The sequence below is a fragment of the Lucilia cuprina genome, chromosome 5 (assembly GCF_022045245.1).
Source record: "Lucilia cuprina isolate Lc7/37 chromosome 5, ASM2204524v1, whole genome shotgun sequence".
NCBI lineage: Eukaryota > Metazoa > Arthropoda > Insecta > Diptera > Calliphoridae > Lucilia > Lucilia cuprina.
In genome coordinates, this window is record NC_060953.1 from 22,592,251 (window position 1) to 22,611,789 (window position 19,539).

Consider the following 19,539-nt stretch of genomic DNA (forward strand, 5'->3'; position numbering starts at 1 on the left):
TTAAATTTTCACTTGTTTAGCCCAAAACATGTTAGTGGAAATAATATAATATTATGTATAATTTGAGCATCGTATTTTCATGTACACCATAATTTCCGAAAATTTTAATAATGTTATTAATTCGCTTTTAATGAAAATTCTTAAAACTTAAAAATTTCATAACAGGATGTTATTGGACACATTTATTGATCACTTATGAGTTTGTGTTAATTCTAGCCTATCTATACTTGATAAAAAAAAATATTAAGCCAATTTTGCAATTATTTTAATAAGAAGTTGACTTTCTGCAATTTTTATCCAATCTTGTAAATAATTGAATACTTTGTAAGAATCTCTGAAAAATGGACATTATATCGGTTTATGAACATTATATCATTTGATAAAGTCGAATTTTAACGATATCTTTCGCAATTTCGGATTTTTAAAATAGGTTATATAATAATAAAAAGCCGACTGTCGACTTATTTGAATTTGTTCTTTACGATTCTTTTGTAAAATTTTAAATTTTCTCAATTTGTTTTCTTAGAAAGTCGATCTTTGAAGACTTCTTACGATCTCTTTCAAATTTAACTATAACTTAAACTAATTTTTACGACCTTTTTCAAATGTGTACAACATTCTTGACTTTATATGGGTTTTCGTGAAAAAAACGTCGACTTTAAACGACTAAAAAATTTGACTTTAAACAAATTTTAAACACTTTTTTTATTATTTTTTAATCATTCTTGACTAGTTCGAGTTCTTTTAAACAAAAAGATGAATATAAACATCATTTCGACTAAATTCAAATTTTTCTGACTTTTCGACTTTATATTATTTCGATAAATTATCTATTTTGTCATATAGAATTTCGATATAAATCGAAAAATCTTTAAAAACATAGGACAATCATAAAATGGACAATATAAAAAGAAAAATTCTACACTTGATAATAAAGTGTTAAGCCATAATTTGCAATTATTTTAATAAAAAGTCGACTTTCTGCCATTTTTATCCGATTTTGTAAATAATTTTTTGTAATAATAAATGTCGACTTCTTTCGAATTTTCCTGACTTCCAACAACCTTTTACGATTTAGTTCATATTTTTCGACTTTCTCGAGTATTTATATATTATTAATCTAAACAGAAGACCATTTAATTATACCGATTTAATATATAAAACAAGTCAAAGTCACCAGTACAATTTATTTAAAGAATTATTTTTTCTATAGTATTGTATGCTAACCGTCGTATACAATTTTTCTCTGAAAAAATTAAAAATACTTGTTTTCTTCATATTTTTGGCTTTACCGTTTTATATAAAAATAAGTCCCATAACAAATTATACTTTAATGTTATTTCATGAATTTTAATTAAACTAATTTATTTTCATTACTTTAACATTAACATTAAATACTTTAAGTAAAAATAGTACTATGAATGTTAAATGTAAATGCTCAATTCTTTGTGACACATAAAAACTGTTCTCGAACTATACTATACATAGAATAACTGAACTCAAATTATAAACAAGGGATATTAAGTCTCTCGTACATTTTAACTGAAATGTACCAGTTTGTTTGTATTTAAAGCATTGTTTTGGACATTTCTTTTAAGAATGGTTTGAGGAAAATATTAAGAAACGTCTACATAGTTATTCGAAGGAATTAAGATCACCTGCACATTTTTTTTTTTTGAAAATGTATTTTTCTACTATTTAGTATTGCCTGTGTATCCATTTTATATTTAAAAATTTTAACTATGAAGTTCCATAATTTCAAAACCATCAGAGAGCTTAAAAAAAAAATTTTTACATTCCTAATATAAAAAGACCATTAAAGACGACGATTTAATATGCATATGCGTATTGCATTCGCTAAATTTTAGCGAATACAATTTCTTAGACAATTTTAAATAAATTTAATGAAAATTAAAAAAAATCAAATGAAAATTAAAATTCCCTGCGCTGTATTTTTGTTTTTGTGGTATATTATATAATATACCTTCCTAATAAAAATGTATTTCTCTTTGGTAATGTAGTCCAACCGGTATTTGACTTTACTGCATACTAATTTTTCTGGGGTTACCGTTTTATATAAAAATATTAAGTGCCAAAACAAATTATACTTTAACAATGTTTCATGAATATTAATGAAACTATTTTTCATTACATTATCTTAAAATAATATTATGAATGCTAAAAACTTGGGCATCTTCGACATGTAAATTTCTTTAACTTATACCGTTATTTGCGTATTGCTTATAGGGTCCATATTTTGTTCCGGACTGGGAAAATACAAGGAACACTTGAAGGTTTGCAAAACTGCTTTCCGTTTTATGAAAAAATTAGGTCAAACTCGGAACAAGATAGGAGGCAACATAATTGGATATTAGACAAGATCTCTTTCAGAAAGGCAGTTTTTCGGCAAACTGCAAAACGATTCATATTTTTAACCACAAAGGTTGAATTGCAAAATAGCGAAATATTGCATAAATTTGGCTCAAAAGTCGGTGGATATAATTGGATTCAAAACTAATTTTTTAGATAATTTAACCTATTGAAGTAATTTCTTTCACTATTATAAATTTTTATTTAAGAAAATTTGAGACGTGGCTGTTTCGACTATCAGAACTCATATTTCTTAAATAACAGTAAAATAGGATGCAACAATAAAACTTATAAAATGTATGTATCATATGAAATAGAATCTTACTTTCATATGATATCTATTAAGTTACAAATCATAAAATTCTAACGGAAACTCTTCTAGAAAATTTAGTTTTCACCACAACATAAGGTCGTTTCCGTTACATCTAGAACCGAACTCACAAGTAAATTTTAAACTTATTCCTATCGTAAAATATATATCTAAGTATTGAGAAATGCTTCAGTGCATTTCTCAATGGGTTTGAAGATTTAAAAAAAATATGTTAAAAATCCATATTTACATTAATGAAATTAAACGCAATTTTGTTAGATATATCAGTTATCAAATTTATTGCTTTATAATTATTTTTTTTTTAATTCGATTAATATAAATAAATTTATATAAATTTATAGCTCAGTTTTTAAAGTTTTTTAATTAATATGTTAAAAAGATTAAAATTGGTATTTTAATTTTTTCTGACAAACATTTTTTTTATTTAAATACTTGTTTTCTTTTGTGACATACATTTTTTTAATAAAATCGAAAACTGTTTTCTAATATAAACAGTGTGTTAATTGTTTTTCATAAAAATGGTTTGTATTGTGTTTTAGATATATTAATATAAATATTTATATATCTAAATATAATATTAATATATCTAAATATATTAATAATATTAATATATCTAAATATATTAATAATGTTAATATTACATACATTTTATTAAATATTTAATTTTAATAAGCAAATCAAAATATAATAATTTTATTAGATAAATCAAATGTTATTTTTTATTTCATAAAGAAAAATTTAATTTTTAAAAGCAGTTTTCTGCGTTTATAGGCGTTTTATGATTATTTCACATCAGTAAGAGACTTTCTGTAGCTTGTTGTTATTGAATTTTCTGAAAATAAAGAACAAACAAATACATTTTATTTTAATTTAAGTCCATAAAAGAGATATCAAAATTTTCTGAAAAAAAAACAAATTATTAAGGAAATTTTTAAATCTATGATTTTATTAAAAAATTATAATTTTCAGATTATCAGTTAGTATCTTCGTTAGTATTACTTTATATACTCCTTGCCGAAATGCTTTTAGTTTTCCCCGATCACTTTGTTTGCTTTTGAAAAGCAAAATATATGGAAAAGCGCTATTTTTTAAAGTTTTGACTTTAAAAAATCATATGTTTGGTTATTTTCAAATTTGTTGACTTTTAATGAAAAAAGAAAGAAATCGAAAATTTACGGTCAAATTTCCGAGTTATAATTGTTTAAGTAAATGTTTTTTAATTTAAATTTTTATCATGCTTGACGTTGAGCATGAGGCAATAAGTTCATAATTTATTACTTTTGAAAAGAAACATATTAAGTTAGGATTCTATTTTTTAAAGTTTTGACTTTAAAAAATCATATGTTTGGTTATTTTCAAATTTGTTGACTTTTAATGAAAAAAAAGAAAAATCGAAAATTTACGGTCAAATTTCCGAGTTATAATTGTTTAAGTAAATGTTTTTTAATTTAAATTTTTATCATGCTTGACGTTGAGCATGAGGCAATAAGTTCATAATTTATTACTTTTGAAAAGAAACATATTAAGTTAGGATTCTATTACATTTCAATTCAGATCAGAAAAATCTAAAACTTAATAAAGTAATCAGTTGCGCTAACTTTTGTAAAAATATTCCAGTTTTTTTTTTAATACCAAAAATTTTGTTTCTTTTTAAAAGCTCTTTTTTAACTTGCTTTGTTAGTTTGTTGGTTTGTAATGGTGCAAAATTTGTAACTGAATTTTCGACCAGTTCCCGAAGTGTGAGTTTCATTACTTTAACGACCATTAATCTGTGATTTAATTTTTTGGATTAAAAGTCAACACTTGTATATTTAAAACAAATTATCAAATTTGACACTTTTCCAAATCTTTTGCTCTTTAAAAATAATTTTAATTTTCTTCACTTTTGAATTTATTCAGGAATGAAAATTATCAAAAAATTTAGTTAATACATATGGGAATTTTTTTTTTTTGTTTTAGATTTTAAGAATTCAACTTTATGCATTAAATATTTCTTTCGTTTAATATTTTGAAAATTAAGTGATGACGAATTTTTATTCACAAGACTGGAAAGTATACGTCCATAAAATTTTGTGGTCGTGAGTAGTTCCATGTTGGAGAAATAAACACTCAAAGTTTAAATTTCTCAAAAAAGTGATAGAAACCAAGTAGTTTTTTTTTAACTTTTTGATATTATGAGGGCGGCTTACAACACAGAAAAAAATGAAATTCAAAATCAAACAAAAAATTCGTAAACTCAAGTATTTTTTTAACTAAAATCGGACCTATCACGAAATTCGTAAAATCAAGTACTCAAATTCGTAAATTGTTTATTGAAAAAATTTTAAAATTTTTCTTATTAAAATAATATACTATTTACTAAAAATTGTGTTTAAAAATTTACAAAATATTTTAACAAAATATTTGTTAAAAACTAACAACAAAGTAAATGATTTTATTTTCATATTTAGACATATTGTTCTTTGAGTCAAACAAATCATTGTTTGTGAATTAATCATAATTTCAAACAATTTGTTTTATAAAATCAAACAATAAAATTAATGATTTTTTTTAAACAATAAACTAAAAGTAAAAAGTTGTTTTGTGTTTTTTTTCAATAAAATTTTTTATTAATCCAAATTTATAAATAAATTTTATATTTTTTTTAATGTTTACATTTTTAAAATAAATACATACATTTTTGCAAATTATTTTAAAATTAATATTTGTATATTTTTAGTTTATATATTATAAATTTTATAATTCATATTTATAAATGTATTTTAAATTTAAATAAACTTTTTTTATTTTAAGATTTTTATAATAATTTATTTTTTACATTTCAAAATTTGTTTTAATGAGCTTAAATTTAAAATTTAGTATTTCAAACTTTTACATTTAAAAATGAGTACATTAATTAATATATATATAGTATAATTAATATTAATGAATTAATATATTTATACATTTAAAAATATATTTTATTTTACATTTCAAAATTAATGTTTATATACTCAATTTTAAATAACACATCTACAGCATTTAAAATTCTTAAATTAGGATATTTAATATCATCGATATATATGTATATATATATGATGTATTTTATATATTTCACCAACAATCATTAATTTTGGCTGAATATTTCGTCCTTGCAATTTGAGTAAGCTAATTTTCGCCTCAAGTACTTCTTTAGATCCAACCATCATTGCAAAGCCTTCTTGGGAGTCAGCGATTGTAAACTTTTTTCCAATTTTTGCACCACTTTCATCAGTTTGTACTTTTTGTGGTGGAGGGAAAAGATGGTGCATATTCAAAATTGTTAAAAAAATTAAATTCTGAAAAAAAAATAAAAAAAGAATTTATAAGTTATTTTTTTTATCAAAATGATTTAAATAATAAATTTGCAAAATGTGAATATAATCATACATACCATTATCTATTGCTTCTGTCATTTGTAGTTGTTTAGAAACAGACGTATTTGAAATTTTTGTTTTTAACACAGAAAAAATTTTGTCAGCAAATTGTTCCAGCATTTAAGGCTTATCTATAGTCTAGTTTAAAGTCGAATTTATAGTCTGCTCTATAGTTTCTTCAATATATTCTAGGAATTCCGGATAAATTTAAATTATATTATATATCCACCTTTACCTTTATGTTAATTTAATTTCAAATTTCGTCAAACGTTGTTTAATTGACTTGGTGTAATTTATTATATTTAGTTGGTTTTCTATATTTGATTTATTTTACCAATTGTTCACACTCTTTAATTTCTTTAAATATTATTTAAAAAACGTATGTTGTCACGGCTGGTCTAAATGCAAGTAAAAAGAAAAATTTCAAATTTGTAGTTTCAAAGTGAAGTTGATATATTTTTTACTGTTAGTTTTCTTAAAGTTAAAAAAAATGTATAATAAAATAGAATATGCGATGCAGGCGACTTAAATAAAATTCAAGCACAAGCCTTAATTGCATATGTTGTGTTTCGTTCACAGCCACAATTGCGATCGCTATCAAACATCAACTAGAAACAATGTTACCATTTCTTCCAAATTAAAATGATTACACATGGATTAACAAAAACGGTCACAAAGTCATACTTACCTATATTAAACAGAATGCTCATCAATGTTTATCTTCCACACAATGCAAGCGATTATATTTAATGTGGTAACTCTGAGCAATACTCTTATTTCTCTCACGGCTTTATATATTTTCAATAATAAAAACGACAACAGTTTAAATGACATAGTCAAAGCTGACTTTGTTATTTCTTATATTGTTTTTAGCACACATTTATAGAAACCAATGCAATTTGTTTTTGTTAATATACTTTGAGTAAAGCAAAAGATAGAAAACATGTTTTTTAATTCCGTTTTTAATAAATATCTTATATTAGGGAGTTTCGAATATGAATTAAAAAAAAAACATTTCTATTAATTGTAAAATACATATATACATATATATGTATACACAATATATGTATCGAATTTGGATTTTTTTATGCATGTATGAACATAGAATTAATTTAAGCGTCTAGCTCTTTCTTTATATATTTTATTAAATATATGTATGTAATTTAATAAATTATATATTTTATTTAATTGCATGGAAAATTCAGTCAGTTATTTTTGATATTGAAAAACACCTTGGTACCCCGACGATATTTTCTGTACATTTTCTAACTTATAAACTTTTAAGTCAAAATACATATCATATGTGCGTATGCGAATATTTGGTACTTCCCTAATTTTTAGGCATTATGAGGTGTTGCTAATTTTTTAGGATTTCAACACTAAATTAAAAACACCGTTGGTATTTTATGTATAAATCTCTAAAGCAATTGAAGTTAAAGTTTAATTTACACTTTTTAACAATAGTCAACACTGACAATAACTAAAACACTGTAGAAATGTAAAAATCAAACAAATTCATTTATAAAACCAAATAATGTTGTTTATAAAAGACGTTTTAATGTTGAACAAACGATTGTTAGGAAAAAAATTGTGCATATTTTTTTCTGTGAACTTAGAAAGTCAATACACTTGTTTAATGACTATAGTCCATATTTGATTGTTGTGCCATTTATAAGTAAAAAATTACGTGGTCGCAATGTTTTGAAACCAAATTTATACAATTTTACAAAAACTACAGTTTTTTGGATAGAATATTTGATGCTCTTCGGTTATGCAAAATGTATAAACGAGAGAGAGGTAGACATTGTAATTACGCGTCGTTTGATGTATATCTCCAAAATGTGCTCTAGAAGGTATCACTGCGGGAGAAGCTTAAATATTGGAAAAACAAACGTAAAAGTTTCGAAAAAATGGCTTTTCCGCGAAGCACACTAACAGCGTAACTTCAATATACCCAAATATCGCGTGATCGAAATACTTTTAAATTTTACATGTTGAAATCATAAAGCCGCGATAAAATATTAGCATGCAAAAGATTTTAGAGCGAATACAAAAAAAATTCAAATTTTTCATTTTTTACTTTAGCGAATTTCCGCATTATAAACAAATTTTAAATTCTGAATTTTATCAGTAATTAATCTTTATATAGAAAGAATTGGTTTGCATAAAAAAAAATTATCAAGGCCTTTCGTGGACTGAATACGCGGGAATAAGCCGTTCGAAAAAACTGCGTTTTTGGATTTAAAAATGTGTAAAAAGTCCATTCATGCAAATATATAAATTCACTACAAAATTTTAATTAACCGAACAGATTTTAATTTTAACAGTTTTTTCGTTAAAAATACATTTAAATTTAAAAATGATAAAAGCAGTTAATTGTAGATAAGCTGGGATATGTTAATTGCAAAAGAAATTTCATCAAAATTTTTCATTTGCTGAAAACGCGGTGTTTCTTGAGTTACAAGATAATTCGAAAAAGCACACCTAAACCGGCAATTTAAATTGGTAACACTTAACATTAATCGGTAGCTGACAATGATGCTTATACCAAAATCGATAAGCCGTTAGAAAAAAGTACGATTTTGCATCAAATGCATTAAAAAAAGATCGGTCATGTGTATGAAATTTATTTCCAAACTTTAAATAGGTTTTCATTTTAACGGTTTTTTATATTATTTACTTATTTAAATTCAGAAATGGAAGAAGAAGATAATTATAAACAGGCAGTTATTGGCTAACCACAAAAATATTTGCATCAAAGTTTCTCGTGTGCAGAAAACGCAGTGCTTTTCTTTTAAGAAAAATTAGTGAAGCACATTCTTCCCGCTAATTAAAATTAATAAAATTATATTCTTTTAGGTCTATAGCAAAATCTATAAGCCGTTCGAAAAAATACAACCATTTTGGATTTAATGCAATTTTTTAAAAATATATGCATAAATAAATTAAAACCTCATAATTTTAATCTATGACACATAAATGCATAATTTTTTTAGTTAATGATTGTAAATTAATATATTAATGCATCATGTTAAATAGTCTATAAAAATGTGTACTTAGTTTTATAAAAAAATATTTTTTCAAGAGGTTGAAAAAAAACTCTTGAAAAGCGAAATTATCCATGAATATTTAAAATATTTGGGTTAAATTAATTTGTATTTTGGATACTTCGTTGTGAATTATATCCACGCTTAAACAAGTATTTAAATTAAAAAAAAAAATGAATTACAAAAACTTTAAATACGAACTATAAATTTATATAATTTTATTTATATAAAATCTTTGTATATCTGAAACACAGTACAAACAATTTTGTATGAAAAACAATTAACACACTGTTATATTACAAAAGAATTTTCTATTTTTTTTATAAAAAATGTTTGTCAGAAAAAATTAAAATACCAAATTTTAATCTTTTTAACATATTAATCAAAAAACTTTAAAAACTGAGCTATAAATTTATATAAATTTATTTATATTAATCGAATTAAAAAAAAAATAATTATAAAACTTTAATTTCATTAATGTAAATATGAATTTTTTAACATATTTTTTTTTAAATCTTTAAACCCATTGAGAAATGCACTGAACCATTATGTTGTGGTGAAAACTAAATTTTCTAGAAGAGTTTCCGTTAGAATTTTATGATTTGTAACTTAATAGATATCATATGAAAGTAAGATTCTATTTCATATGATACATACATTTTATAAGTTTTATTGTTGCATCCTATTTTACTGTTATTTAAGAAATTTGGCATTGGAAAAATTAATAGAAATATCCTAATATTTCTAAAACGTTGCTTTTGTATTTATTTTTGAAAATATTATAAATGAAATTCCTAATATAAAAATATACTTTTTCCTTTGTTGTTTATGTTAACGTTCGTTCTTTCAACGATTAGTTGACCATATGAGTTCTGATAGTCGAAACAGCCACGTCTCAAATTTTCTTAAATAAAAATTTATAATAGTGAAAGAAATTACTTCAAAAGGTTAAATTATCTAAAAAATTAGTTTTGAATCCAATTATATCCACCGACTTTTGAGCCAAATTTATGCAATATTTCGCTATTTTGCAATTCAACCTTTGTGGTTAAAAATATGAATCGTTTCTATTATTTTTTCCAAACCAAAATTTCTTACCAATAAAATACGATGGAACAAGAAAACCTATAAAATCCATATATCGTATGAGAGTTAAATACGATTTATTTGATATACAAGTCATCAAATTCTAACGGGTAGTTATCGAAAAACTTTAGTTTTAAGCGCAAAATAAGATCGTTTCTATAATTTTTCCTACCACTGCAATTTATCTGTATATAAAAATGAATGTGTGTTTGTTAGCATGTTTATATGTTTGAACGTTATAGACTACTAAACGGCTGAACCGATTTTCTTGAAATTTTTACAGCGTATTCCTATATGTCTGGAATAGGTAATAGGCTACTTTTTATTTTGAAATTTCAAATGGGCGAGGAACCCATATTAAGAAAATATTAAATCCTTATATTTGAGATAATATAACAGAGTCCACAGAGTCGGAGCCACTTTAGTGTCAATATGATTATTTAGGACAAAAAGTAGGCGGACTAGTATTAGGGGCGTGACACATCCCTTTTAAATACAAAAATTCGTTTATCTTAGAAATAATTACAGTTAGAATCTTAAAATTTTGCACGAATACCTTTAACATCCATGTAAACATTTTGGGAAATAAATTGGCGGATACCCATGAGGGGAGCGGCACCTCCCTTATTAATTAAATACAAAAATTCGTTTATCTGGTAAACTAATAGAACTAAATTCTAACCGATTTTATTTCAATTTAAATATCGTGTTTTGATCCAAAACTTAATTTTCAATTAGAAAATTAAAAAATGAGTTTTGCAGTTTGCCGAAAAACTGCCTTTCTGAAAGAAGTCTTGTCTAATATCCAATTATGTTGCCTCCTATCTTGTTCCGAGTTTGACCTAATTTTTTCATAAAACGGAAAGCAGTTTTGCAAACCTTCAAGTGTTCCTTGTATTTTCCCAGTCCGGAACAAAATATGGACCCTATAAGCAATACGCAAATAACGGTATAAGTTAAAAAAATTTACATGTCGAAGGTGCCCAAGTTTTTAGCATTCATAATATTATTTTAAGATAATGTAATGAACAATAGTTTCATTAATATTCATGAAACATTATTAAAGTATAATTTGTTTTGGCACTCAGAAAATCAGAAAAGTTTGAATTTTGTTGAAATTACTTAACTTTATATTTTTAGTTAAAAAAAAGCTTTAGCTAGTTAAGAATGATGAAACAAATTAAATAAGTGTTCTATTATTTTATAACTTATTTTAAAAATGTTAATTCATAGACCAATATATTGTCTATTTTCAATTTCAGAAATTCTTTTGTGAATCTTCTCCCGACAATTATTTACAAAATCGGATAAAAATGGCAGAAAGTCGACTTTTTATTAAAATAATTGCAAATTATGGCTTAACACTTTATTATCAAGTGTAGAATTTTTCTTTTTATATTGTCCATTTTATGATTGTCCTATGTTTTTAAAGATTTTTCGACGTATATCGAAATTCTATATGACAAAATAGACAATTTATCGAAATAATATAAAGTCGAAAAGTCAGAAAAATTTGAATAGTCGAAATGATGTTTATATTCATCTTTTTGTTTAAAAGAACTCGAAGTAGTCAAGAATGATTAAAAAATAATAAAAAAAAGTGTTTAAAAATTGTTTAAAGTCAAATTTTTTAGTCGTTTAAAGTCGACGTTTTTTCACGAAAACCCATATAAAGTCAAGAATGTTGTACACATTTGAAAAAGGTCGTAAAAATTAGTTTAAGTTATAGTTAAATTTGAAAGAGATCGTAAGAAGTCTTCAAAGATCGACTTTCTAAGAAAACAAATTGAGAAAATTTAAAATTTTACAAAAGAATCGTAAAGAACAAATTCAAATAAGTCGACAGTCGGCTTTTTATTATTATATAACCTATTTTAAAAATCCGAAATTCCGAAAATAATATATATATTATATATATATATATATATATATATATATAATATATATATATAATATATATATATATATAATATATATATATATATATATATATATATATATATATATAATATATATATATATATACATACACACATAAATATAAATATATATACATACATACATAAATATAAATATATATATATTTAAAACATATGAACACATGAATACATCAACACATTTTTACATCAAAATGTGCATCAACACATACATACAACAATACACATATTCCTTCCTATATTCATTTATAATACTAATAAGTACAAACATATAATTTTTTCAGTGCAAAGCAAATATATTTTATTTATGTTCTCTTTTATATTTTGCACTACAACATCTGCGTTGTAAACATTTTCTTTCTGGCTGCCGTTGTACAGTGGGGCAGAATCGAAATTTTTTGGAAATAAATCTGGCATTTCTAAACGTCTGATCCGATCGGTATAAAATTTGGCGTGAGCGTAGCCAAGGAGTATTCGAGTTTAAGTTTTTAAGATGAACCCTGCAGATGCCCAGGGACGGCGCTGTGGCGGCTCAAAGTATGGTACCTACGACATGTAAAATTTTTAAACTCGTGCCATTTTTTTGTTTTTCACCCAAATAGCCTGTTTTCAAGATCTCGTCGAGCTTTCAGAAAATGTAAAAATTTTTGTATTTGGATGAAAAACAAAAAAATGGCACGAGTTTAAAAATTTTACATGTCGTAGGTACCCTACTTTGAGCCGCCACAGCGTCCCTGGGGCATCTGCGGGGTTCATCTTCAAAACTTAAACTCGAATACTCCTTGGCTACGCTCACGCCAAATTTTATACCGATCGGATCAGCCGTTTAGAAATACCAGATTTATTTCCAAAAAATTTCGATTCTGCCCCACTGTGCGTTGTTCTAGATACAAAATTTTACTGAAATATTGCTTTTATTATACAGTGTTCAAAAACAAACATTAATGTACGGTATCTTAATGTACGGTACCGAACATCTAAGAATAAAACAGATGTAATACTAACAGATAATGATATGCACAAACAAAAAATATTGTATTATAATAGTGCTGGTGAAATACTATGTAATAATGGGAATTATGATAAAAAAATTCTAGTGAACATTCATCAAATCATTTGTATTTAGATTATGTTAAAAAAGATTGATAACAAATACAAACCATCAAATTTAAAAACAAAAATTGTTGTGAATGATTTAAATCGAGCAAACGTTGAGATAGCAATTGTCGAACTGTTTACATATGTTAGAGGATCGAGCTTTTAAAATATTAGTGTAACCTGTTTTGGACGCTGTGAACATAACCCTCAATGAGCATAATGTTGGTGAAAGAATAATAACTTTCTCACAAAAGCTAAAAACTGAAATTATCCAGCATTTAAAAGGAAAATTGTTATAATTATAAATGCAGCAACCAGACAGGATTTAAGTGTTCTTGGTATTAATGTCCAATACACTAATAATAAAGCGTTCAAATAAAGGCAAGTCACACTAGTGAAAATTTAAAATGTGTGATGCTCGATGTTCTAAAGGAGTATGACATCAGATTTTAACAATAACATTACATGCAAAAATGGAGCGAATATGATTAAACAGTGTAAGATTTAAATGCAGAACTTCAATATTCCCAGGAGGAAGATGAGTTTGATCATGTTATTGAAGAACACTGCGATGAAGATACAATGAAATTAATTTAAACGCAGTTTTCATCCCTCAATATATCAATTAAACTACAAACTGTGCAGTTATGTTTTAGCGAATTATACTTTACTAGCTAAATGTACCCGGCGTTGCTCGGGTTTTCTTCGATTCTTACAGATATTATATAGCTCTTGTTAGTTATGAGGGTAAAAATTAAAATGGTCATAAATTATTACTAATGTTGATTAGAGGGTTTTTAATGACTTTTTGTTTTTGAAGTACGAAATTTCGATTTGGTCATCATTATTTCCAAAAAAAAAAAAAACATTGTGTAAGCTAATATTAAGTTTAAGAAAAAAAATAATAGTGCAAAAATGGTAGTTATACAGTTGATAAATCTAACTGGATTTTTTGAATAAAAAAAGGTGGATTTATCTAATATATGTATGTTTGTAGGGCAATATCCCTAATTCATAAAACAAAACCATAATAATTTGTTGTAAAATAAATTTGATTTATTTTTCTTTTTGCCGAAGGATGTCAAATATTTTTAAAGTGTGTAGAAATAGTAAATTAGATAAAAGTTATTTAACTAAAATATCGTACACTTGCAATAGCATACATGTGCAAAAAAACAATTTTTCCAATTGTATGGAACAACTTTAGTATTAATTAAATTTTATTAATTATTTATTAAAACTTTCTAGCTATACCCAGTGTGCTTCGCTACCCTCATCGTAATGGAATAAAATAAATATCATTATTGTAAATGTATATATATATATATATATATATATATATATATATATATATATATATATATATATATATATATGCAATATCAAAAATTCCCCTTTTAGAGAACTCTTTAAGTTTGATTTTATGATTCTAGTCTCAATATTACAGAAAATTAGAAAAAACAGTTGAAGAACGAAAAAGTACCAGACAGTGCCTTTTTATATATTTTCATTAAATCAGGATGACGCATGTTTAATTTTCAACCAGAAACCAAAAAATCGCATAAAGATTTTTATACAATCAGGAAGCTACATGTCCAATTTAATGTTTTTAGGTTCAATATTATAGAAAATTCGAAAAGTATTAGTAAAAGAACAAAAAAGTACCAGAGTATGCTTTTTCAATTTTCGTTCAATTGGGATACTGCGTGTTTAATTTTATGTTTGTATATTCAATATTTTAGAAAGCTCTAAAAGTACCAGTACCAGTGAAGTACGAAAAAGTACCAAAGGACCTATTTTATTTAATTTCATGTTCCTAAGTTCAATATTATAGAAAATTCAAAAATATTCCAGTTTAAATTTTCATTCACTCAAGTCCCTGATTGCTTATATAGATTCTAATTAACTCCGGACTCCACATGCTTAATTTCATGTTTCTAGGATCAATATTATAAAAAAACACAAAAAGTACTTTTTAAAGAACGGAAAACTACCAAAAAGTCCCCTTTTATAGGTCCTCACTTAATCCGGGCTCTACGTGCTTAATTTCACGTTTCTAGGTTCAATATTATACAAAAATCCAAAAAGTACATTTTGAAGAACGAAAAAGTACCAAAAGTCCCCCTTTATAGGTTCTCACTTAATCCATCCTCTACATACTTAATTTCATGTTTCTAGGTTCAATATTATACAAAAATCCAAAAAGTACCTTTTGAAGAACGAAAAAGTACCAAAAAGTCCCCTTTTATATATTCTCATTTACTCCGGGCTCTACATACTTAATTTCATGTTTCTAGGTTCAATATTATAGGAAATTCAAAAAGTACCTTTTGAAGAACGAAAAAGTACCAAAAGTCCCCTTTTATAGGTTCTCACTTAATCCATCCTCTACATGCTTAATTTCATTTTTCTAGGTTAAATTTTATAGAAAACTCAAAAAGTACCTTTTGTAGAACGAAAAAGTACTGAAAAGTCTCTTTATTATTAATTTCATGTTTCGATTTCAATATCAAAGAAAACTCAAAAACTACCAGATGGAGAATGAAAAAGTACCAAAAAATATCACTTGGTACCGGGTTTCCAAATAACACCTCATTAGCATATTTAGTGTTTCTAAATCTAAAAATTTTATCTAAATTGGATCATTGTGTTTGAATAAAATCAAATTTCCAGTTTTTACCCCTTTTGGTACTTTTTTTCTACCCATTAACGAAATAAAAATTCTATTCCAAAATGTTGCAACATCGTAGTGGGAGCCCATTATTACGTATTTGTATGTATAAGATAATAAACCAAAATCAATGTTTTATGAAAAAAGTACCAAAAATAGGTACAATTTTCACCCCTTAAACATCCGAATAACCAAAAAGTACTAAATTTATATTTTTATTTTTTCGTCAAGTTATGAAGGAGTCAAAAATATTGTTTTAATGTTCACTGGTTTAAAAGATACATGGGGTGCAAAAAAGTACCAAAATACAGTTTTTACCCGTTTATTCCCTAAAGGGGCCGAAATTGAAAAAAGTACCAGCCACCTGTCCGCTTATTTTTTAAATGAACGACGATAAGCTTTAAACTATTTTTGTATCTTTTCTAGTTTAGGAGATATGAGGTTACCGATTTTACCCTTTTTTACCCCCTAAACATTTTCGAATTTCCAAAAATCCCGTCTTAGTGGATCTATTTGGTGGGAGACCAACCCCCTGTCCAAATTTCAGCTCTTTAGCTTTAACCGTTTAGGCTGTGCGATGATGAATCAGTCAATTAGTCAGTCAGTCAGTAACGTTAGAATTTTATATATATAGATAATAATATCGATTGTGTATTACTGATGAATATATAACTTTATTGAGTTTCTTATGTGATATTTGACATAAAAATAATAAATTAGAACGATCTTAATAATGTAATATTCATGTATAAAAATTGACTGTGTTTCGTTGCAAATTACAGGTATATGAGATTAATATACGCACAGATATGGAAGGCATGTGGTGATAACATTGTACAAATATATTATATATTTAAAAATAATATAAATTATATATTTAATTTTTAATACGAAGTTTCAAGATAAAAGAAATTCTTAATTTAATTATCAGCTTTATATGCATATGTTTAGTTTCTATGTTCAACATAACAGCACAGCGAATATTTTGTTTCGTCTTTCGAAAATTAAAAAGTACCAGTTAAAGTACAAAAAAGTACTAAAATATACCCGTATAAAATATTATTTATTTAGTACAAAAAAATTCCCATTGGAGATTAACTAACTATTCAATCAGAGCCTTGTAGATTTTTTTGTTTCTACATAAATATTGTTAAAATTCAAAAAAATCAATTAGAACGATAAAATAGTGGAAAAAATTCTGTGTTTGTAGAAAATTCTAATAAAAGGGTATCATTTTCCCATATTTCGCCTAAGAATACACTTTTTCGAGAAATTAGTTTACAAAATATTCCGTGTTTAAGTCTACATATTACAGATATAACTCAAACGGTTCAAATCTACATTTATTTATTTCGGAAAAATTGTGCTTTCAAAAAGTACCAAACAATTTTCCCAAATTTGATCCTATAGAGGCCTTAGTACCTTAATTCCAAAATAATATATCAATAGCTTATTTTTTGTGAGTAAATTAAATATTATTTAAATTTTATAAAAAATTGGATCGATGAATTTGAATAAAATTTAAAATTGCTAAAAAAAGTACCAATACAGGTTTCTTCCTTTTAACACCCAAAAAGGGTGTAAATCGTATTTTGTTTATTAGTTAAAAAGTTATAAAGGGCCAAAAAATCCCTCCTTAGTGGATCTATATATCCAAAAACACATCTACTGTCAAAATTTCATGATTCTAGGTTTAGCCGTTTGGGCTGTGCGATGATGAATCAGTCAGTCAGTAACGCTACTCTTTTATATACTTATATAGATTATAAGGGATATATTATTCGAACTAGAAAATTTACCATCGGGTAAAATGCTGGAATTACTTATAAATAAGAGAAAAAGTAAACTGTTTGACATCGTCTTATTTCGAAAATTTACTTGGATTCGGAGCAAAAAGAAAATGCAAAGAAATATAATACCAGTTCAGAATAAATTCAATTAAAGGTAAGGTAAGTAAAGTTATGAAAATTACATTGATTAGTGTTACACCAATTAAATATTTGCAACAATTTATAAAAATAAAAAAAAACAAGTAGGAAAGTATAGTCGGGCATGGCCGACCATATGATACCCTACACCATGAGTATATTTTTACAATTTTTACTTTTATAAAATTTTTATTTTTTGTAAAGAAACTTTTATGTTGAATATTACCATAATTCCAAAATATTTAAGCCATTTATTGATAAAAAACTAAAATTTCTAAATGAGGCTTTATATAGGTCAAATATGGGCCGGTCCTCGGTAAATTTGGGAAAAGGATATATTTCTAAATAACAGTTAGTTTTGTTGAGTTTCATTGCGATACAAATGGTTACAAGTCAATTTTAGACGTTTAAGTCATTTTTTGAAGGGGGGTTTGTATGGGGGCTAGGCTCAAATATAGGCCGATCCTTACGAAAATCTGCAGTATCATTTATACTTATATAAAACTTATTTGTGCCAATTTTTAGAGAGATAGCAGAATATTTGACGTAATTATAGCATAAAATTGGGAGGTATAGGGGCTAGGTGAAATAATGGACGGATTTCAACCATTTTCAATAGGCTTCGTCCTTGTGCCAAAAAACATGCTTGGTCCAAATTTCATCAAATTATCTTGAAAATTGCGGCCTGTATCTTGCGCACAAGGTTTACATGGACAGCCAGCCAGCCAGCCGGACAGACGGACAGTCGGACGGACGGACATGTCTTAATCGACTCAAAAAATGATTCTGAATCGATCGGTATACTTTAAGGTGGGTATTGGACTAATATTTTTGTATGTTACAAACATCAGCACAAACGTATAATACCCTCCCCACTATAGTGGTGTAGGGTATAATAATAATACCAAGTTCACACAAGCAGTTGAATTACTAAATCCGGTTCTTTACCAATGACTAACTTATTGAAAATAAATAAAATCGATACATTATTTCGCCTAACCCCATACAACCGTACCACTCAAGGATAGGCCCATATTTTCCCGTACAAATAAGTAAAAATATTCTGGAATAAAGTTAAAAACAAATCAATTGCTTTATTTTTTTTAATAATCCATATTTTTAACATATCGACTTGTGTAGGGTATCATATGGTCGGCTATGCCCAAATATACTTTCATACTTGTTTTCTAAATGGGGGAAAGGGTCAATATTAGACCGATACTCATAAAACTCGGTAGAGAGAGAGTAGGGACCTTAAATTGTTAAGGGTTAATGCTGTATTTCGGGGTGCCATTTATATAGGGGCTAAGCGAACACTTGAACTTGTAATACCCATTTTCAATAACAGACAAATCTTACCTATAAGAAATATTTGTGGAAAATTTCAACTTTCTAGCTCTTTCCGTTCGGACTCTATCGTGCTATTAGACAGACAGACGGACAGACATTGCTAGACCGTCTTAGAATCAATAAGGACGTGCAATATATATACTATAGGTATGAAGAACAAATATTGTTAAAATTAAAAAAAAACAACTTAACCAAAAATCACGAATTTATTGCAAAATATTTCACTAAATTTTTACCGAATATCCAATTGTTATTTAAAAATGTTGTATTGTTATGTGTTGATATTATATTCTAAAAGGAGAAATTTGAGAAATTGAGTAAAAAAT

General features: G+C 25.8%; 1 protein-coding gene and 1 long non-coding RNA gene across 3 annotated transcripts in view; one reads left to right on the forward strand and one right to left on the reverse strand.

The window, feature by feature from the left end:
• LOC111688423 (membrane-bound transcription factor site-1 protease) overlaps positions 1-19,539 on the forward strand; it is a 188,627-nt gene that overhangs the window by 136,274 nt on the left and 32,814 nt on the right. The window lies entirely within an intron of this gene.
• On the reverse strand, positions 5,684-6,949 carry LOC124419993. Its single transcript, XR_006940976.1, has 3 exons — positions 6,785-6,949; positions 6,114-6,494; positions 5,684-6,018 (listed from the first exon to the last, which is right to left on the reverse strand). It is a non-coding gene; the product is annotated as an uncharacterized LOC124419993 (long non-coding RNA).